We start from the raw sequence: 11200 nt of genomic DNA, 5'->3' as shown, positions 1-11200 counted from the left end.
CTATTTTTACCTTCTTCATCCCACAAAAGCTGTAACGCCCCGAATTTGAGCCAGCAAATTCGTAAGCAGAAACCTCCGGTTTCCACGTGACGTTACTACATCAGAGATAAACTCTCGCAGCGGAATATATTTTTAACCAACATGCTTGGATTAAATAACACATTAGAGCTTTTAAATTAAATACCTCTAGATATTCATTAGAAAATTTTTATAACAAATACAAGGAAACAGGTGTCCATAATGACACAAAAGAATACATATAAATCATTAGCAATTTTGTCAATATAAAATGCTATAAACACAGAAGACTACAAACAAAATATAAACTATGCGTCCTTAGCTATAAAACCTCTTGAGTTCTGGTCTTTGTCTATTAACCTGCATTAACGGAATATATGTATATAGGAACAAAAACACAAAACAACCAAAGTGAGTCCACTGTTTCCAATAATACGGTGAATACTGATTTACTTAATAAATTCTCTTAACATGCAGTTATGGCTTTATAACCATGCGTATAATGCAAATGTATGAGTTGTATGAATATGCATCGTAGTAACCATTTAGTTTGTATTTTATGATCATCTTTCTTCAGACCTCTCGTTCTAGGTTATCAGAACCCGTTCACGTCCGTTGCCTCCCACTTAAAGTCTTACCTGTTTTTACTGGAATCCTACCGGTCCCAGCATTAGTTATATATTAAGACTTCGGACTCGCACTTTTTAGGGTTCACTGATGAGCCTTTCTTCCCCTTGCTACTACATCAGCTTTGGTTTTTTAACCCCCCAAGTCAACTGATGCACTGGCTATCTTATCAGCCGTATTTTATTATTTTAGACACAACATGCTATGCATGATCGGCCACATGCAATGAACAAATTAAATAAAACAATAAACACAATATTATGGAAAAACCACCAGCTTCGTTCTCAGTAAGTATAGAAATACTTACAGCCAATTCATGCAGTCTCTCAAGTCATCATCTGAAAAATTATAGGTATATCCACACAAAGTGTTAACATCATTTAGCACAAATCCTAATTCTATTTATAAAACCTCTTTGCCTAATGTTATTATTATTCTTAGTTTTAACACTTAAACCATCCTCTAATATTTTTAATAGCACCGATTATTCATTTTCCATATTATTCTACATATGATTTAAACACTCAATAAATATAATATACATTAATAAGTTATTTATCAAAATATTCAATTCTATATTTATCAAAGTTATAATCTAAAATACTTATTAATTGATTTCATGTAAGTATATACCATTAAGTTAATTAAAAACCCAGAAACTCACATTAAGGATTTTACTAGAAAATCTAGTGAAAACGGTGAGTTTGGTCACGGGAAGTCGCCGGAAAGGTTACCGGAAAAGTCGCCGGAAGACTCTGCCGGAGACGGGTCACCGGCGGGTCGGGTCTCCGGGTTCAGGTCATGGTTGGATCACTGCTGGGTCAGGCTCAGCGGGTCTGGGCTGAAATTGGTTCGTGGGCCGACTGGGTTGGGCTTGCTTGCTGGGATGGGCTGGACTGGGCTCAGCTACTGCTTGCTGGACTGGGCTCACGGGTCACGGGTTGGGCCGGGGTTCACGGGTTCAGCTGGATCGTCTGGGTTGGGCCGAGGTTCACGGGTCTGGTCTGAATCGCAGCTGGAATGGGCTTCTGGGTCGGTGGTCTTCACGGCTGGGTCATGGATCATGGCTGGATCACGCACGGGTTCGTTGGGTTCATGGTTTCACGGCTGGGTTGGACGGGTCGTGGTTCACGGCTCCACGATCGGGTCCTGGGTCACGCCGGGATGGGATGGGCTCTGCTGGGTGACGCCGTCCGCCAGCCATCGGTGCTGAGTTGTGGGTTTTGGCTGGGCTCACGCCGGATCTTCGGGTTTGCTTGGGGTTCACGGCTTCGGGTCTCTCATCTTCTCTCTCTCGGTCTGCTACAATCGGCCGGGACTCTACTGAAGGATCGGCCGGATCTCCCTCTCTGCCTCTGTTTCTCTCTTCATTTCACTCCTTCTTTCTCTCTCAAATTCTGCTTCTCTCTCAATTCTCTACTTACTCTTAATCTCTTGCTTGCTTCTATTTCTCATCTCATCTCATCTCATCTCATCTCTTTCTCTCAACTCACTCTCCTACTCTCAATCTCAATTCCTCATATGCATCGGGACAGCAAAGAATAAGAGACAGTGGGGGAGGAAATTAAGAAGATCAGAAGGAAGAAGCTTAGTTCATGGGAGGTGCGAGTATTTTCTGAAGGGAAACAGACAGTTTTAAAAGAATAAGTGTCGGCAAGAATGTCGGCAATGGATTATAGCAGGTGGACGGCTGATTAAAAATAATCAATTTATGAATAAATAAATATAAACACTGTCGGTGGAAGAGAGTGTCGGTAAGCATTTTATCAGAAAATGCATCGAATCACCTGCAGATATTATTGCAGATTTAGGTATTTTTACACTAGGTCTTTATTAATAATAATTCACTAGAGTGTAATTTTAAACTCGTTTTGAGTCTAGTTCGTTTCATAGGTAATATTATTATCTCAATAATATTTAAACATAATAAATTTATAAACCAAATATATATTGTACATATTACACATTAATATTATTTATTAATATTATTATGCCAATTAGTCTACTGAATAATTCCGTCAGTCTATTCATTTAATCTTAAATTCTAGTTTAAGACATTAATTGCATTACTAAAAATCTGGGGCGCTACATTCTTCCCCCCTTAATGGAATTTCGTCCCCGAAATTCGTAAACTATGCTTCGCATAAAGTTTACACTAAGTAGGAAAGATTTAGATTCTAAAATCTTAAGTCTAGTGATACAGATTTTTTTATGTGAAGCATCTAATTTATTAGACACAAAAAAAAAAAATAAACAAGTATACCGCACCGTGTGATAGTTATCAAATATAATATTTTAAGCTCATAATAACAAGAAGTATAATAGATCAAACAAATGTGTAGCTTGAAGAAGGCAAAATATTCATTTCTCATTATAGGAAAATTTCTTGTACAACAAATCCCTTTTATGAGGATGTTTTCTGATAATCTTGGTGGAAAGCTTGCCAAATGAGAACATGGAAGCCTCGAAGGAGAGGAAGGTGGGGAAGGTGAAGAAAGCAAAGAAGTCAAGGCAAGCAATCCGGAAAGGATATGAGTGCGGTACTCATATCGTGGTGCTCTCTCTCTTCTGTCACAGATCGCCATCACCGGATTGAGAGTAGATGCTAGAAAATTTTATGGTGATGCGAAGGAAGAGAAAGATACTTCATCTCAGAAGCATGATCAAGGATAATCCTGCTTCTAGATGTTAAGATCAAGGATAGTCCTGCTTCGTTGTTTGTGAATCTGGTTGTGATGCTGCATTTTTCTTGATTTAGGTTTGAGGTGGTGGTACTACATCTTCTATCTCAGGAGCGATGATAAGTTTAGACCAGAAGAAGATTTGGCTCTCAAAGTGTGAAGGGTTGAGAGCTGAAAGGTGTGCTTTGCAAGAGGGAAGACGAATGAATTTATAGAGATTTGAGAGGAAACGGTGCAAGTGGTGCCGACAGTGGGTCGTGAAACGCTCTCTCCTTTTCTCGGAATGCTCATCCAGCTCTATCTCGAGATGCTCTTCCAGCTCTGCAAGGTGCGAAAAGTGCGGCGAGAAATCCGGAAAAGCCATTGGGTGAATTCGGAATTCGAGAAGGTGAAAAGGGTGAAAGTTGAAAAATGAGAGAGCTCGTGATTCGAGAGCTGTCTGCTAGTGGTAGTGGCAGCTACGCTCAGAATGACGTTTGATTAGACTGCGTCTCATTCACTGATTAAGTTCTCTTTTCTTCCTTCAGATCTTTCGAATAACCGCTTCATTTCTTTCTTTTCTCCATCAGGTCCTTTGAGGAGTATCATCATTTTCTTAGTTTTCCAAAAAAAATGGCTTCTTCATCCTCTCAAAATAATCTTGATCTGAATGCTGCGCCTGTAGTACCAGAAATTTGGCGCCCATTGTTCCTATCTCAGAGAGGTCCTCTTCTGACTAATGACTCTGTGATGCTGAGTGATGCAGTAGCTGCATCTATAGCTCAAGGCATCATGACTCCTCGAGATGAAAAGTTGTTGGCTGATAGGACCGATGCTCAAGCCATCAATGATTCTTTAGCATTCAGTATTCAGGGTGCTTCTTCGGTTTCCAATATGGCTCGCCGTCTGCAAGTTCGAGGGAACGAAATTCAAGCGTTGAAAGTTCAAATCTTGACTTTGCAGCGAATGTATGTGGACTTTAGGCGAAGGAATCGGGTTCTTCAGCAGGAGAATAAAAGGTTGAAGAAGGTGGTGAATTCCTATGCGAAAGACTTGGAAAAGAGGTATGCTGACTTGGAGCAGAATACCAATCGTCTCCAAGAACAACACCAGGACCTCTTGCGTGTAGTCCAAAACCTCAGGGTTTTCCGCCCAGAAACTTAGTCAGGTATTCTATTCGATCTAGAAATTTTTATTTACAAAAATAAATAACTAACTGCAGTATTATGAAATACCTGTAGGTATAAGCATACCAGTATTCTCCGGGAATGGTGCAGAAAAGGTCCTGTTTTGCAAGTCTATTTTTCTTTGAATCAAAAGCAGTTCATCTTGTTAAGACAATAATTATTCTTTTACGCACCGTTCATATCATCTAATATGTCTGTAATCTATTGAACTATTTATTTCTACTCGATCTTTTACTAAGGTGTAATTTTTATATGGTACTATGTTCTTCTTTCTATTTCTGCATAATTACTATCATCCTCAAATTTCATTAGATTAAATCTTTAGTATTACTCCAATTTAGTTATGCAGTCAATCAATACTTAAATTTGCTAATCATAAACTTATCCATCAAGTAAGGATTTCTAAGAGAATCAATAAATCATATAATCAAGATTTTATTTAACTTAAGCTCTAGAAAACCTCAATGATATATAAACTTCCCCAAAGTTCATCAGATGCATAGGGAAAGTAACCTCTCCAAAACTCATCAAATCATTTGATCAACTAATTTCCTCAAATATATATAAATCAGTAATTTACGCTTTATACACCTATCTTCAAAAGATACCAGATTTGGAATAATAGATGCATTAATCATAACATATCTTTCCTTACATTCTAGGGTTAATTGGATAGACCTCAAAGCCTCAAAATTTATCTCTGATCCTTAGGTTATCCTTATTATGGTTATGGGAAAGTTGTATCTCTAAGCACATGAAATATCTATAGAGTGCTTTATAAATTTACTAACTTAATATCCATAAATTATTTCATCAAGGTGGAAGGTTTCTGCACTAAAATACATCACACAAAGTATTTTATAAAAATGGTTTACACCTATAGCTCTTGTGTTATTCTTAGACATCTAGGGTCAAGTCTTAAGGTCCTCAGAGCAAACTGCTCTGACACCATACTGTAACTTACCCAAGTTACAGTATGACACTGAATGTTCACTAGGTCGCAGAACAACTGCTCTGATACCATACTGTAACGCCCCGAATTTGAGCCAGCAAATTCGTAAGCAGAAACCTCCGGTTTCCACGTGACGTTACTACATCAGAGATAAACTCTCGCAGCGGAATATATTTTTAACCAACATGCTTGGATTAAATAACACATTAGAGCTTTTAAATTAAATACCTCTAGATATTCATTAGAAAATTTTTATAACAAATACAAGGAAACAGGTGTCCATAATGACACAAAAGAATACATATAAATCATTAGCAATTTTGTCAATATAAAATGCTATAAACACAGAAGACTACAAACAAAATATAAACTATGCGTCCTTAGCTATAAAACCTCTTGAGTTCTGGTCTTTGTCTATTAACCTGCATTAACGGAATATATGTATATAGGAACAAAAACACAAAACAACCAAAGTGAGTCCACTGTTTCCAATAATACGGTGAATACTGATTTACTTAATAAATTCTCTTAACATGCAGTTATGGCTTTATAACCATGCGTATAATGCAAATGTATGAGTTGTATGAATATGCATCGTAGTAACCATTTAGTTTGTATTTTATGATCATCTTTCTTCAGACCTCTCGTTCTAGGTTATCAGAACCCGTTCACGTCCGTTGCCTCCCACTTAAAGTCTTACCTGTTTTTACTGGAATCCTACCGGTCCCAGCATTAGTTATATATTAAGACTTCGGACTCGCACTTTTTAGGGTTCACTGATGAGCCTTTCTTCCCCTTGCTACTACATCAGCTTTGGTTTTTTAACCCCCCAAGTCAACTGATGCACTGGCTATCTTATCAGCCGTATTTTATTATTTTAGACACAACATGCTATGCATGATCGGCCACATGCAATGAACAAATTAAATAAAACAATAAACACAATATTATGGAAAAACCACCAGCTTCGTTCTCAGTAAGTATAGAAATACTTACAGCCAATTCATGCAGTCTCTCAAGTCATCATCTGAAAAATTATAGGTATATCCACACAAAGTGTTAACATCATTTAGCACAAATCCTAATTCTATTTATAAAACCTCTTTGCCTAATGTTATTATTATTCTTAGTTTTAACACTTAAACCATCCTCTAATATTTTTAATAGCACCGATTATTCATTTTCCATATTATTCTACATATGATTTAAACACTCAATAAATATAATATACATTAATAAGTTATTTATCAAAATATTCAATTCTATATTTATCAAAGTTATAATCTAAAATACTTATTAATTGATTTCATGTAAGTATATACCATTAAGTTAATTAAAAACCCAGAAACTCACATTAAGGATTTTACTAGAAAATCTAGTGAAAACGGTGAGTTTGGTCACGGGAAGTCGCCGGAAAGGTTACCGGAAAAGTCGCCGGAAGACTCTGCCGGAGACGGGTCACCGGCGGGTCGGGTCTCCGGGTTCAGGTCATGGTTGGATCACTGCTGGGTCAGGCTCAGCGGGTCTGGGCTGAAATTGGTTCGTGGGCCGACTGGGTTGGGCTTGCTTGCTGGGATGGGCTGGACTGGGCTCAGCTACTGCTTGCTGGACTGGGCTCACGGGTCACGGGTTGGGCCGGGGTTCACGGGTTCAGCTGGATCGTCTGGGTTGGGCCGAGGTTCACGGGTCTGGTCTGAATCGCAGCTGGAATGGGCTTCTGGGTCGGTGGTCTTCACGGCTGGGTCATGGATCATGGCTGGATCACGCACGGGTTCGTTGGGTTCATGGTTTCACGGCTGGGTTGGACGGGTCGTGGTTCACGGCTCCACGATCGGGTCCTGGGTCACGCCGGGATGGGATGGGCTCTGCTGGGTGACGCCGTCCGCCAGCCATCGGTGCTGAGTTGTGGGTTTTGGCTGGGCTCACGCCGGATCTTCGGGTTTGCTTGGGGTTCACGGCTTCGGGTCTCTCATCTTCTCTCTCTCGGTCTGCTACAATCGGCCGGGACTCTACTGAAGGATCGGCCGGATCTCCCTCTCTGCCTCTGTTTCTCTCTTCATTTCACTCCTTCTTTCTCTCTCAAATTCTGCTTCTCTCTCAATTCTCTACTTACTCTTAATCTCTTGCTTGCTTCTATTTCTCATCTCATCTCATCTCATCTCATCTCTTTCTCTCAACTCACTCTCCTACTCTCAATCTCAATTCCTCATATGCATCGGGACAGCAAAGAATAAGAGACAGTGGGGGAGGAAATTAAGAAGATCAGAAGGAAGAAGCTTAGTTCATGGGAGGTGCGAGTATTTTCTGAAGGGAAACAGACAGTTTTAAAAGAATAAGTGTCGGCAAGAATGTCGGCAATGGATTATAGCAGGTGGACGGCTGATTAAAAATAATCAATTTATGAATAAATAAATATAAACACTGTCGGTGGAAGAGAGTGTCGGTAAGCATTTTATCAGAAAATGCATCGAATCACCTGCAGATATTATTGCAGATTTAGGTATTTTTACACTAGGTCTTTATTAATAATAATTCACTAGAGTGTAATTTTAAACTCGTTTTGAGTCTAGTTCGTTTCATAGGTAATATTATTATCTCAATAATATTTAAACATAATAAATTTATAAACCAAATATATATTGTACATATTACACATTAATATTATTTATTAATATTATTATGCCAATTAGTCTACTGAATAATTCCGTCAGTCTATTCATTTAATCTTAAATTCTAGTTTAAGACATTAATTGCATTACTAAAAATCTGGGGCGCTACATTCTTCCCCCCTTAATGGAATTTCGTCCCCGAAATTCGTAAACTATGCTTCGCATAAAGTTTACACTAAGTAGGAAAGATTTAGATTCTAAAATCTTAAGTCTAGTGATACAGATTTTTTTATGTGAAGCATCTAATTTATTAGACACAAAAAAAAAAAATAAACAAGTATACCGCACCGTGTGATAGTTATCAAATATAATATTTTAAGCTCATAATAACAAGAAGTATAATAGATCAAACAAATGTGTAGCTTGAAGAAGGGAAAATATTCATTTCTCATTATAGGAAAATTTCTTGTACAACAAATCCCTTTTATGAGGATGTTTTCTGATAATCTTGGTGGAAAGCTTGCCAAATGAGAACATGGAAGCCTCGAAGGAGAGGAAGGTGGGGAAGGTGAAGAAAGCAAAGAAGTCAAGGCAAGCAATCCGGAAAGGATATGAGTGCGGTACTCATATCGTGGTGCTCTCTCTCTTCTGTCACAGATCGCCATCACCGGATTGAGAGTAGATGCTAGAAAATTTTATGGTGATGCGAAGGAAGAGAAAGATACTTCATCTCAGAAGCATGATCAAGGATAATCCTGCTTCTAGATGTTAAGATCAAGGATAGTCCTGCTTCGTTGTTTGTGAATCTGGTTGTGATGCTGCATTTTTCTTGATTTAGGTTTGAGGTGGTGGTACTACATCTTCTATCTCAGGAGCGATGATAAGTTTAGACCAGAAGAAGATTTGGCTCTCAAAGTGTGAAGGGTTGAGAGCTGAAAGGTGTGCTTTGCAAGAGGGAAGACGAATGAATTTATAGAGATTTGAGAGGAAACGGTGCAAGTGGTGCCGACAGTGGGTCGTGAAACGCTCTCTCCTTTTCTCGGAATGCTCATCCAGCTCTATCTCGAGATGCTCTTCCAGCTCTGCAAGGTGCGAAAAGTGCGGCGAGAAATCCGGAAAAGCCATTGGGTGAATTCGGAATTCGAGAAGGTGAAAAGGGTGAAAGTTGAAAAATGAGAGAGCTCGTGATTCGAGAGCTGTCTGCTAGTGGTAGTGGCAGCTACGCTCAGAATGACGTTTGATTAGACTGCGTCTCATTCACTGATTAAGTTCTCTTTTCTTCCTTCAGATCTTTCGAATAACCGCTTCATTTCTTTCTTTTCTCCATCAGGTCCTTTGAGGAGTATCATCATTTTCTTAGTTTTCCAAAAAAAATGGCTTCTTCATCCTCTCAAAATAATCTTGATCTGAATGCTGCGCCTGTAGTACCAGAAATTTGGCGCCCATTGTTCCTATCTCAGAGAGGTCCTCTTCTGACTAATGACTCTGTGATGCTGAGTGATGCAGTAGCTGCATCTATAGCTCAAGGCATCATGACTCCTCGAGATGAAAAGTTGTTGGCTGATAGGACCGATGCTCAAGCCATCAATGATTCTTTAGCATTCAGTATTCAGGGTGCTTCTTCGGTTTCCAATATGGCTCGCCGTCTGCAAGTTCGAGGGAACGAAATTCAAGCGTTGAAAGTTCAAATCTTGACTTTGCAGTGAATGTATGTGGACTTTAGGCGAAGGAATCGGGTTCTTCAGCAGGAGAATAAAAGGTTGAAGAAGGTGGTGAATTCCTATGCGAAAGACTTGGAAAAGAGGTATGCTGACTTGGAGCAGAATACCAATCGTCTCCAAGAACAACACCAGGACCTCTTGCGTGTAGTCCAAAACCTCAGGGTTTTCCGCCCAGAAACTTAGTCAGGTATTCTATTCGATCTAGAAATTTTTATTTACAAAAATAAATAACTAACTGCAGTATTATGAAATACCTGTAGGTATAAGCATACCAGTATTCTCCGGGAATGGTGCAGAAAAGGTCCTGTTTTGCAAGTCTATTTTTCTTTGAATCAAAAGCAGTTCATCTTGTTAAGACAATAATTATTCTTTTACGCACCGTTCATATCATCTAATATGTCTGTAATCTATTGAACTATTTATTTCTACTCGATCTTTTACTAAGGTGTAATTTTTATATGGTACTATGTTCTTCTTTCTATTTCTGCATAATTACTATCATCCTCAAATTTCATTAGATTAAATCTTTAGTATTACTCCAATTTAGTTATGCAGTCAATCAATACTTAAATTTGCTAATCATAAACTTATCCATCAAGTAAGGATTTCTAAGAGAATCAATAAATCATATAATCAAGATTTTATTTAACTTAAGCTCTAGAAAACCTCAATGATATATAAACTTCCCCAAAGTTCATCAGATGCATAGGGAAAGTAACCTCTCCAAAACTCATCAAATCATTTGATCAACTAATTTCCTCAAATATATATAAATCAGTAATTTACGCTTTATACACCTATCTTCAAAAGATACCAGATTTGGAATAATAGATGCATTAATCATAACATATCTTTCCTTACATTCTAGGGTTAATTGGATAGACCTCAAAGCCTCAAAATTTATCTCTGATCCTTAGGTTATCCTTATTATGGTTATGGGAAAGTTGTATCTCTAAGCACATGAAATATCTATAGAGTGCTTTATAAATTTACTAACTTAATATCCATAAATTATTTCATCAAGGTGGAAGGTTTCTGCACTAAAATACATCACACAAAGTATTTTATAAAAATGGTTTACACCTATAGCTCTTGTGTTATTCTTAGACATCTAGGGTCAAGTCTTAAGGTCCTCAGAGCAAACTGCTCTGACACCATACTGTAACTTACCCAAGTTACAGTATGACACTGAATGTTCACTAGGTCGCAGAACAACTGCTCTGATACCATACTGTAACGCCCCGAATTTGAGCCAGCAAATTCGTAAGCAGAAACCTCCGGTTTCCACGTGACGTTACTACATCAGAGATAAACTCTCGCAGCGGAATATATTTTTAACCAACATGCTTGGATTAAATAACACATTAGAGCTTTTAAATTAAATACCTCTAGATATTCATTAGAAAATTTTTATAACAAATACAAG

The 11200-nt window shown here is 38.3% G+C and overlaps 2 long non-coding RNA genes across 2 annotated transcripts; both read right to left on the bottom strand.

The window, feature by feature from the left end:
- Positions 1-224: 224 nt before the first annotated feature.
- LOC133877141 (uncharacterized) lies at positions 225-2300 on the bottom strand. Its single transcript, XR_009901664.1, has 3 exons — positions 1310-2300; positions 953-983; positions 225-378 (listed from the first exon to the last, which is right to left on the bottom strand). It is a non-coding gene; the product is annotated as an uncharacterized LOC133877141 (long non-coding RNA).
- Positions 2301-5712: 3412 nt separating this feature from the next.
- On the bottom strand, positions 5713-7790 carry LOC133877117 (uncharacterized). Its single transcript, XR_009901655.1, has 3 exons — positions 6798-7790; positions 6441-6471; positions 5713-5866 (listed from the first exon to the last, which is right to left on the bottom strand). It is a non-coding gene; the product is annotated as an uncharacterized LOC133877117 (long non-coding RNA).
- Between the last annotated feature and the right edge of the window lie 3410 nt (positions 7791-11200).

Source organism: Alnus glutinosa, chromosome 9, assembly GCF_958979055.1.
Source record: "Alnus glutinosa chromosome 9, dhAlnGlut1.1, whole genome shotgun sequence".
NCBI classification, from domain to species: domain Eukaryota; kingdom Viridiplantae; phylum Streptophyta; class Magnoliopsida; order Fagales; family Betulaceae; genus Alnus; species Alnus glutinosa.
The sequence above is the reverse complement of the archived record's forward strand: the minus strand, read 5'-3'. Positions and strand labels throughout refer to the sequence as shown.